Source organism: Capricornis sumatraensis, chromosome 1, assembly GCF_032405125.1.
Source record: "Capricornis sumatraensis isolate serow.1 chromosome 1, serow.2, whole genome shotgun sequence".
In the NCBI taxonomy this organism is placed as follows: domain Eukaryota; kingdom Metazoa; phylum Chordata; class Mammalia; order Artiodactyla; family Bovidae; genus Capricornis; species Capricornis sumatraensis.
This window is the reverse complement of record NC_091069.1, coordinates 113369492-113380036: the sequence shown is the minus strand read 5'-3', so window position 1 is coordinate 113380036 and position 10545 is coordinate 113369492. Positions and strand designations below refer to the sequence as shown.

Here is a 10545-nt window from a genome sequence, read left to right as displayed (position 1 = left end):
CGAGAAGAGAGGTGATGAGGTGAGAGAGAAGGAAGAGCTGTCATCGTTGAATTCTTTGAGAAAAACTGTCAAGAGGTTTGAGGCCTCAAGATACAATGGCATCCGCGAGCCACAGCAAGCTTGAACTCAGAGGAAGATCGATTAATCAATTAGACGTTGCTGCCATATTCATTGTTACTTTACGCGTTTGTTCATGCTGCCCTTTCTGCCTGGGGTGCCGTCTCTCTCTGCCATCCCCTGCTGAACTCTTATTAATGATTAGGTCTCCACCTCACTGATATAGCATTTCTGCTCAAATGTCTCCTTGGACCCCTGGAGACTGGGTTTGGTGCCATTCCCTTGGCTTCTCATCTTACCCTCATTTAGAACTTATCATACCGATGGAAATAGCATCCTGACCTGCTTGTTTTTCTGAATGAGCTGGGAGCTCCTTGAGGACAGTAGCTGTGTCTCATTTAAAGTTGTATCTCCAGAACGTGTTTTAGGGCTTGGCACCTGGTGGGAATTTAATGGATATTTGATAGCTGAAGGAAGGAATGAAAGGTTGAATGAAGACCCTATTCCTGCTCTCTCACTGGCATTTAAGACACTGTGTGGTGTGAAGCATCAGGAAAGGTGAGGTAGAAATGGTGGTGAAACGGAGGAATTGGACACCGTTCCTGGCCTTTGAGAGCCTGCAGCCTGGATAACACCTGTGACTCACGGTGTAATACAAGTAACATAATACAGTACGACAGAGCAAGATAGGAGATTAGAGGTGCTCAATTTACTAAATAAATATACAGAGTGCCCAATTAAATTGGAATTCAAGATAAACAACAAGTAATATGTATAAGTCTCATGAAACATTTGGGACATACTAATACTAAAAGTTGGGCTTCCCTGGTGGCTCAGTGGTAAAGAATCCACCTGTCAATAATGCAGGATACATGAGTTCCATTCCTGGGTTGGGAAGGCCCTCTGGAGGAGGGAGAGAAATGGCCACTCCAGTATTGTTGCCTGAAAAATCCCATGGGCAGAGGAACCTGGAGGACTACTGTACCTGGGGTTGCAAAGAGTCAGACAGGACTTAGCAACTGAACACCACCACCACTAAACGTTGTTGCTGATTAACACTAAAATTTGACTGGACCTCATGTATTTTATCCACTTTATGAGGAAGGAATGTGGCTTATAAAGGATTAGTTTTGTATTTTTATGGGGGGAATGCAAGGGAGTATATTTGAGAAAGAGAGATAATTCAGGAAAGATTTTCTAGAAAAGATACCAACTGAGTTGAATTGCCAAAGATGCAAGCCAAAATGTGAGGGAACGCAGTTCCCACAGAGACATCTCAGGGGAAAAGACAGGGGAGGTTCAGGACAGGCTGGAATCTGGTTTTGCCAGTGTGAGAAGTGTGAGAAACCCAGCTAGATGGTTGAGTAGAGTTGGGTGACTCCACATGAGTCAAAGTCTCAGTCTTCTGAGCACTCCCGCCCCCTTCATCTCGGCCGAAGATTGTGAGGAGACACAATGGAGCCCGGGCGAAAGTTCCAACCTTACCCAGATGAGCAAGGTTGGGCATTAGTCTCTCTTTCTAAAGAATGAAGAAGAAACACCAGGAGCATTTTGCAAGGCTCATGAATTGCTCAACCATTTGCATTTTTTTCAAACACTGGTGTCAAAACAGCATTTCTAATGAGGAAGAAGTGAACACTAATAATGACTTATCAAAACAAGAAGAATGACGTGGGAAAAACTAACAACACTAACAACTTTAATGGAATTTGTAATGTTAGGTTTCCCCAATTTTTTATTAAAACATTTATTTATAATAGCATTATATAATAAATATAGTAATAATGCTATATGACAAATATTTAATGAAACAGTCAAAAATAGCTTATTTATGAAGTTGGAAAGAGGTAGAAATACAATACTTCTATAATCTTTGGGAAGTTTGCTTTTGGCCTTACCCTGAGGTATGCAGAATTTCCTTGACCAGGGATTGAACTCATGCCCCCTGCATTGGAAGTATAGAGTCTTAACCACTGGATCACCAAGGAAGTCTTATTTTTATAATCTTATTGAATACTTACTATGCTCCAGGTAACAACCTATGTAATTTCCCTTAATCTTGACAATAATACTATTGTATATATAAGTTCATGGGCTTCTCAGCTGGCTCAGTGGTAAAGAATCCACCTGCTGATGCAGGAGATCTAAGAGGCATGGGTTCAATCCCTTGGTCAGGAAGATCCCCTGGAGGAGGAAATGGCAACCCATTTCAGTATTCTTGCCTGGACAATCCCATGGATAGAGTAGCCCAGTGGGCCATACTCCAAGGGTCTCTATGGTCAAGAGTTTGGACTGGTTGAATGACTGAGCATGCACACATGCCCATATAAGTACATACAATACTGTAACAGGTTGTCATGCAAATCTTGCTAAGGTTCATAAGGTTTATTTGCTTATTCACGATCATTCAACTAGCAATTAATTATTTTGGAATCAATCTGATTTGAATCCAGCATCTACATTGTTTCCATTATATCACACTTAGAGTGTTAATCACTCAGTCATGTCCAACTCTTTGCTGGGAATTGTAGCCCACCAGGCTCCTCTGTCTATGGAGTTTTCTCCACGCATGACTACTGGAGTGGGTAGCCATTCTCTTCTCTGGGAAATGTTCCCCATCCAGGAATCAAACCGAGGCCTCCCACATTTCAGGCAGATTCTTTACTGTCTGAGTCACCAGGGAAGCCCTTTATCACACGTATAGACTCATATATAAACAATTACTGGACCCTTATGACATAATCAGTGTGGGAACAGAAAGGAGAGAGCATCTAATTCTGTCTTGTAGACATCAAGGATCATTTTGCAGGGGGAGTGATGCTTGAGCAGTGATGGGCAAGATTATTTCACCTTCTAATGAGATTAATAACAGGAAATGTATGACGAATACTCACAAGTAAAAGAAGCATTAATAATTTTTAAAACAGATATGGAAGTTCATTTTAAACACCTCTCATGTTTCTGTAATCTTCTATTAAGTGCGCCACATTGATGAAACACACTTAAATTCTCATACTTGTTTCCTTTTTCAGTGAAACACCCACTAATATCATTAGTCATAGTCATTAAATGGTCATTATCTATAATCTTCAGCTACTTTTATGATTATAGTTTGGTACCAATTTTGTTAGAAACACTATACTTTCACATAGAAATGTTTTCAATGTCTTTACAATTCTATAACCTACGTGAATAGTTATATAATTGAGTTGACTAAATTCCTCCCACATAATTATTTCAATTATATAAAATTTTACTTACATAACTGGAATGATATTATAGTTGTAAAATATTCAATTCTGTAATTATGTAGGATTGAAATAAGTAAAAAAAAAAAGATCTGGTATTTTAGCAACCTATTCCCTGGAGAACGTCTGAACAGTCCTATTCTTATATTAAAAAAAAAAAATACAACTGTAGTAATAAAACTTGAAAACAAAATGCTTTTCAATTTTTTTATCTCTAGACATTAATTAAACTTTCATTTAAAATATCAGAGTGTTAGTCTTGAATGTACTCTTGTGAGATGGGCTAATATTGCTGTTTCAATTTAAATCTGGCTTCCACATCCTCCCTTCAGGAAGTCCTTTCAACAAATCTTAACTCATTTTGGTTAAACTTTTGGTCTGTTGCCTTAGAAGCTTTGCAAATTTTTGTTTTCTGGGTGTAGAAGAAGCTATTCAAAAATGCCCAGAGCACTGCTCTTTACTTAGTGAGCTTACATACCTGTATTTGACAGACAGATTTTCTAATAATAACTGTTCAGAAACCATAAGAAGATAATTCTGGCCTTGGCTAGAAAATTTGCAAGGAAGCTAACTTGTTTGGATGTGTTCTCAGGGAGTCACATAAATTTGAAGTTTGTACTTATTAAAGGATAAATTTTCTATGATGATAAAATTATGACTTTCATAAAATATGAAATGAACATGTATCAAATATTTTAACTCAGGAATTAACGAGAGACCAATAGATTCTTCAACCAGTTCAAAAGCGAAGTACACATTTATAGTTGGATAAAGAATGTGAAGTGAATTTATAAATAGATGCAAAACTGGTAAAACTGGTTAATATTCACAGGGGTGCAGTTTGCATTTTTATGGACAGGAATTACTTGCATTACAGGCACTTTTCTCTAAGTTAACTTCTGTATCTAAAAAGATCTGAAATAGCCCAGTTAGTGGAAAACAAAAGTGTAGATAACCCAGATGGATGAGCTGGACAGGACACTTTAGTAAATTTCAAAATCTAACATTTTTTTTCTCATATATTTTTTTAATTTAAAGGTGCTTTTGGTGCATCTGACATCTTTGTATTTATAAATAATTCAAGATTCAGAAATAGCTAGTGAATAAAGTTGATTAATGGGGGCTAAAGATTCACATAGGACTTCTCAGGTGGTTCAGAGGGTAGAGAATCTGCCGGCAATGTGGGAGACCTGGGTTCGATCCCTGGGTTGGGAAGATCCCCTGGAAGAGGGCATGGCTACCTGCTCCAGTATCCTTACCTGTAGAATCCCCATGGACAGTGGAGCCTGGCAGGCTACCGTCTATAGGTGGTCACAAAGAGTCACACACGACTGAATGACTAAGCAGCAATGAAGATTCACACACAGAATTTGATACTGAAATTCATTTCGGATAATAACATGAAAATAAGCATTCTTTTGAGGGTCTGGTATCAACTAATTATACTTTCAAATGCAAACTGAAATATCATTCTATTTTCTGAACATGGTTCATGAGTTTCAACATAAGCATGATGAATGATTTGGGTCAGTTATCTGGCTACCGCAGGCTCTCTGCCACTCACAGATCCACCTCTATAATAGTAACCTGTGAATAAGAACAATAAAAGTAAAAACTATGACAGCCAAGTCTTACTGATACATGTACCAGGCACTGTGTTTTATCTCTAATTTTCCTTAAGCTGTTTTACCTGTAACTTTTAAATTTTAATTTTTATAACACCACATTCAGTGGGTATAATTATACTTGTTTCATGGAATAGCAATTCATGCCATCCTTACTCTGTCTTTCTCTTCAGTAAAGAAAAAAAATTTCAGCAAACACATTTCGTCGAATTATTTGCATTATTTTATTTCAAAGGCAGTATGGCTCAGCAAACCAAGCAACAGTCCTTTTCTGGCTCTGGCTTCAACAACTTGGCTTCTTTCTCCTCAGTTTTAACTGATGGATAGCACTGTATAATTGCTGATGTTTAATCTCTGTGCAGTGCTTTGAGAAATCTCTCAAGGTATAAAAACCTCAATTATTCCTCTTTTTATGAGTGGAGAGTCCTAGAAAGGACTTGAATGCTTTACCTTAACAGATTTCAGGTCTGGAACTGCAGACTTTGAACCATCTCGGGAGAAAACATTTGAATGAGTAATGCGATGAAATTACAAAGCCAACATTGTTTGGGGAACTGAGATACTATCTGGACTGCCCACATTGGAAAGATAATTTATGTTCACACTTATCTTCTTCTCATTCCTTCCTCTTCTTTTTTCTTCTTGTCTCTTTTCTCTTTACTGGCTTTGCATGACTCAAGAGTCACTTTAGTACCTGACTACACACACACAAAGAAATATGCTGAATTTGCCTTTCTCTTTTGCATACACTGAGGAATTAATTTTAGTATATGTCACCTTTATTTTACAGGTGACTCGTGTTGTCTTAAACTCTATCTTGCCCTTCATTTCAATTTCCCTGCTTTGCATTGTGGTATAAGGAAAGCAAGAAGGTGTAACTAGAGCAAGGGCCTCCTTGGTGGCTCAGAGGGTGTAGACTCTGCCTGCAACGTGGGAGACATGCGTTCGATTCCTGAGTTGGGAGGATCCCCTGGAGGAGGGCATGGCAACCCACTCCAGTATTCTTGCCTGGAGACGCGCCACAAAAAGTCGGACACAGCTGAGCGACTAGCACACATAGGAAGAGCACCCTCTAAATAAAGACGACTTCCCCCAGGCCTGAGTGGACTTTCTCCACCCCATCGATGGAAAGGGTTAGAATGAGGAAGCAGCATGAGTCATTACTATTGACACACCCTCAGGAAAACCCCTGTTCACCCTTCCTCCTGGGGGAAGACACATTCAGCTCTCCAGTTTGTTTAACAGGGACATATTTAGCAAAATAAAAAGGTAATCTATGAAATAAGATAGAATATGTGGGAACCATATATCTGATAAGGGGTTAATATCCAAAATATGTAAGAAACTCATACAACTCAATAGCAAAAAAAGAGAAAAATTTTGATTAAAAGAATGGGCAAAGGAATCGAATAGATAGTTTTCCAAAGAAGATAAACAAATGGCCATCAGATACATGAAAAGATGCTCAACATCACGAATCATCAAGGATATACAACTCAAAACCACCATGGTATCACTTCACACATGTTAGAATGGCTGATATCAAAAGACATGACATAACAGGTGTTAGCAAGGATGTGGAGAAAAGGGAACCCCTGTGCACTGTTGGGGGGAGTGTAGACTGGTGCAGTTGCTATGGAAAACAGTATGGCAGTTCCTCAAAATTAAAAATAGAACCATCATATGACCCATCTATCCCACTTCTCATAATATAGTCAAAGGAAATGAAATCAGGATCTTGAAGACCTATCTACACTCCCATGGTCACTGTAACATTATTCACAACAGCCAAGGTAAGGAAACAAGGGTTTGTCTACACATGAATGGACAAAGAAGCTGTAAATACTATGTATTTCCTTTGTATATAGTATTCTTTAGCCAGAGAAGGCAGGAAATTTTGCCATTTATGAGAACATGGATGGACCTTGAAATACTGTATTATCTCACTTACATGTGGAATCTAAAAAAAAAAAAAATCAAACTCATGGAAACAGGGAATGGTGGTTATCAGGGGTAGTGGGTAGAGAAAATGAGAACTTATTGGTCAAAGAGTATAAACCTTCAATTGTGAGAGGAATAAGTTCTGAGGAATCTAACATACGGCGTGGTGATTACAGTTAACAATATCATATTATATAAGGGCTCTCCTTGTGGCCCAGTGGTAAGAAATCCAACTTCTATACAGGAGCCACAGGTTCAATCCTTGGGTCAGGAAGATCTCTTAGAGGAGGAAGTGGCAGCCCACTCCACTATTCTTAACTGAAAACTCCCATGGACAGGGGAGCCTGGTGGGCTTCAGTCCACTGGGTTGCAGAGAGTCAGACATGACTTAGTGACCAAACAACAGCAACAACAACATTTTATATTCTAGTAAGTTGTTAAGAGAGTCCATCCTAAATGTTCTCATCATAAAAAAGAAATGGTGATAATATGAGGTAATGGAGTTGTTAACTGACCCTGCTGTGGTGATCTTTTTACAGTACAGAAATGGTGTCAAGTCAAGACATTGTACACCTTGAATTTGAACAATCCTGTAAGTTAATTATATATCAATAAAGTTGAAAGAAATGAGTATACAATTCAGTAATTTTCAGTAAATACACAAAGCTGTGCAACTATCACCACTATTTAATTTCAGAATGTTTTATTACTCCCCCCCCAAAACATTGTAGTCATTAACAATCATTTCTCCTTTTTCAACCCCTAGCAAACATTAATCTGCTTTCTGTTACTATGGATTTGCCTATTGTGGATTTTTTATATAAATGTAGTCATACCATCTGTAGCCTTTTGAATTTTTTTTTCACTTACAAAAATAAGTTTTAAGTTTTGTCCATGTTGTTGCATGTGTCAGTTCAGTTCAGTTCAGTTCAGTCGCTCAGTCGTGTCCAACTCTTTGCGACCCCATGAATCACAGCACGCCAGTCCTCCCTGTCCATCACCAACTCCTGGAGTTCACTCAGACTCACGTCCATTGAGTCAGTGATGCCATCCAGCCATCTCATCCTCTGTCGTCCCCTTCTCCTCCTGCCACCAATCCCTTCCAGCATCAGAGTCTTTTCCAATGAGTCAACTCCTCGCATGAAGTAGCCAAAGTACTGGAGCTTCAGCTTTAGCATCATTCCTTCCAAAGAAATCCCAGGGCTGATCACCTTTAGAATGGACTGGTTGGATCTCCTTGCAGTCCAAGGGACTCTCAAGAGTCTTCTCAAACACCACAGTTCGAAAGCACCAATTCTTTGGCGCTCAGCCTTCTTCACAGTCCAACTCTCACATCGATACATGACCACTGGAAAAACCATAGCCTTGACTAGACGGACCTCAGTCGGCCTAATGTCTCTGCTTTTGAATAACTATCTAGGTTGGTCATAACTTTTCTTCCAAGGAGTAAGCTTCTTTTAATTTCATGGCTGCAGTCACCATCTACAGTGATTTTGGAGCCCCCTAAAATAAAGTCTGACACTGTTTCCAGTGTTTCCCCATCTATTTCCCATGAAGTGATGGGACTGGATGCCATGATCTTCAGTACTTCATGCCAAGTAATAATCCATTACATATCTTTACCAAATTTTATCTATCCAGTAGCTGATGGACATTTGATTTGTTTTGACTTTTTAGCTATTATGAAAATCTTGCTGTGGATATTAATTTATAAGTCTGAAGGGAGCATATGTGTTCAGTTCTCTTGGGTAGGAGTAGAAATTGATGTATACCTAGGAATTTCTGGGTCAATTTTATGCTTAACTCTGAGGAACTATTTTCCAATGTGGCTGCATCAGTTTGCATTCCTGCTAGCAATGTCTGGGGGTTTCAACTTTTTCACATCTTTCTCAATAGTTCATTAAAAAAAAACCCCAAATTGTACTTATTTAATATATTCATCACAAGGGGTTAACCTGACGCTTAATTTAAAAAATATAAATAAAATGAAAATGACACTGCAGAGAAAACTACAGAGTCCTGTACAGAAATCGAGGAAAGGGTAGACCACCTAAGGAAAAACAATAAAAAGAAAACACAAGGACAGCTGGACATCCCAGGTCAGGACTCTTGGCTGGAGACGTGCTTTGAGCGGTTATTTTGGAGGTTCTTCTTAAGGGCTGTGGGTGTTTTTCCCAGGCTCAGCAGCATATGTGTTCAAAGGGCTATGATGTTGGGTTCTGAGCAGACTCTGGATGGGAGAGCAGAGTAGTTCTGATGTCGTACAGGGCAGATCACTTGCCTTTCTGAATGTCCAGGCAGATGTTACCCTGGGTCTCCACGCTGGGGTGGCAGCAGGGTGTGAGGAACTTCACCATGAGAGTTTTGTAAGGGTAGCCACTGGGGAACTCCAGGGACAGCTTATACCTCAGGTCTTCATATACCTCAGTGCCAGCTGTTCCATGAACGGTCTCTACCCATTTGAAAAGGTTGTCCAATTCGAGGAAAGCAGAAATTCCTTTATTGTCAGACATTATGAAGGTCATGAGCTCCTGGAAAATTCTTAAAGAGATGAGAGTACCAGATCACCTTACCTGTCTCCTGAGAAACCTGTATGTGGACGTGGAGACATGGACTGGTTCAAAATTGGGAAAGGAGTATGACAAGGCTGTATCTTGTCACTTTCTCAGTTAACTTCTGTGCAGAGTACATCAGGCAAAATGCCAAGCTGAATGAATCATAAGCTGGAATCAAGACTACTGGAAGAAATATTAACAACCTCAGATATACAGACGATATCACTCTAATGGCAAAAGTGAAGAGGAACTAAAGAGCCTCTTGATGAGGGTGAAAGAGGAGAGTGAAACAGCTGTCTTGAAACTTAACATTAAAAAACTACGATCATGGCATCTGGTCTCATCACCTCATGGCAAAATAGGAGGGGAAATAGTAGAAGCAGTGACAGATTTTATTTTCTTGTGCTTGCAAATCACTGCAGATGGTGACTGTAGTGAAATGGAAAGACACTGGCTCGTTGGAAGAAAAGAAGTGACAAACCTAGACAGTGTATTAAAAAGTAGAGACATCACTTTGCTGACAAAGATCTATATAGCGAAAGCTATGGCTTTCCGAGTAGTCATGTGTGGATGGGAGAGTTGGACCATAAAGAAGGCTGAGCACCGAAAAATTGATGCTTTCGAACTGTGGTTGAAGAGGACTCTCGAGAGTCCCTTGGCCTGCAAAGAGATTAAACCAGTCAATCCTAAAGGAAATAAACTCTGGATATTCATTGCAAGGACTAATGCTGAAGCTGAAGCTCCGATACTTTGGCCACCTGATTCGAAGAGCCGACTCATTGGAAAAGACCCTGATGCTGGGAAAGATTGAAGGCGAGAAAGTGGGCAGCAGAGGATGAGATAGTTAGACAGCATCACCAACTCAATGGACATAAATCTGAGCAAACTCCAGGAGATGGTGAAGCACTGGGAAGCCTGGTATGCTGCAGTCCATGGGGTCTCAAAGAGTCAGACATGACATAACGACTGAACAGTAACAGTGAACATCACTTAAAGGAGAAAAATTTTCCTCCTTTTTCTTTGAGCTCTTTTTATTGTTGAGTTGTAAGAGTTTTTTTTAAAAAATATATTCTAGGTACAAGTCCTTTATCAGATATATGATTTACATATATTTTCCCT

The 10545-nt window shown here is 39.4% G+C and overlaps 1 pseudogene; it reads right to left on the bottom strand.

Annotated features, from left to right (window-relative positions):
- Window positions 1–8971: 8971 nt before the first annotated feature.
- On the bottom strand, window positions 8972–9396 carry LOC138075821 (ubiquitin-conjugating enzyme E2 C pseudogene; annotated as a pseudogene).
- Between the last annotated feature and the right edge of the window lie 1149 nt (window positions 9397–10545).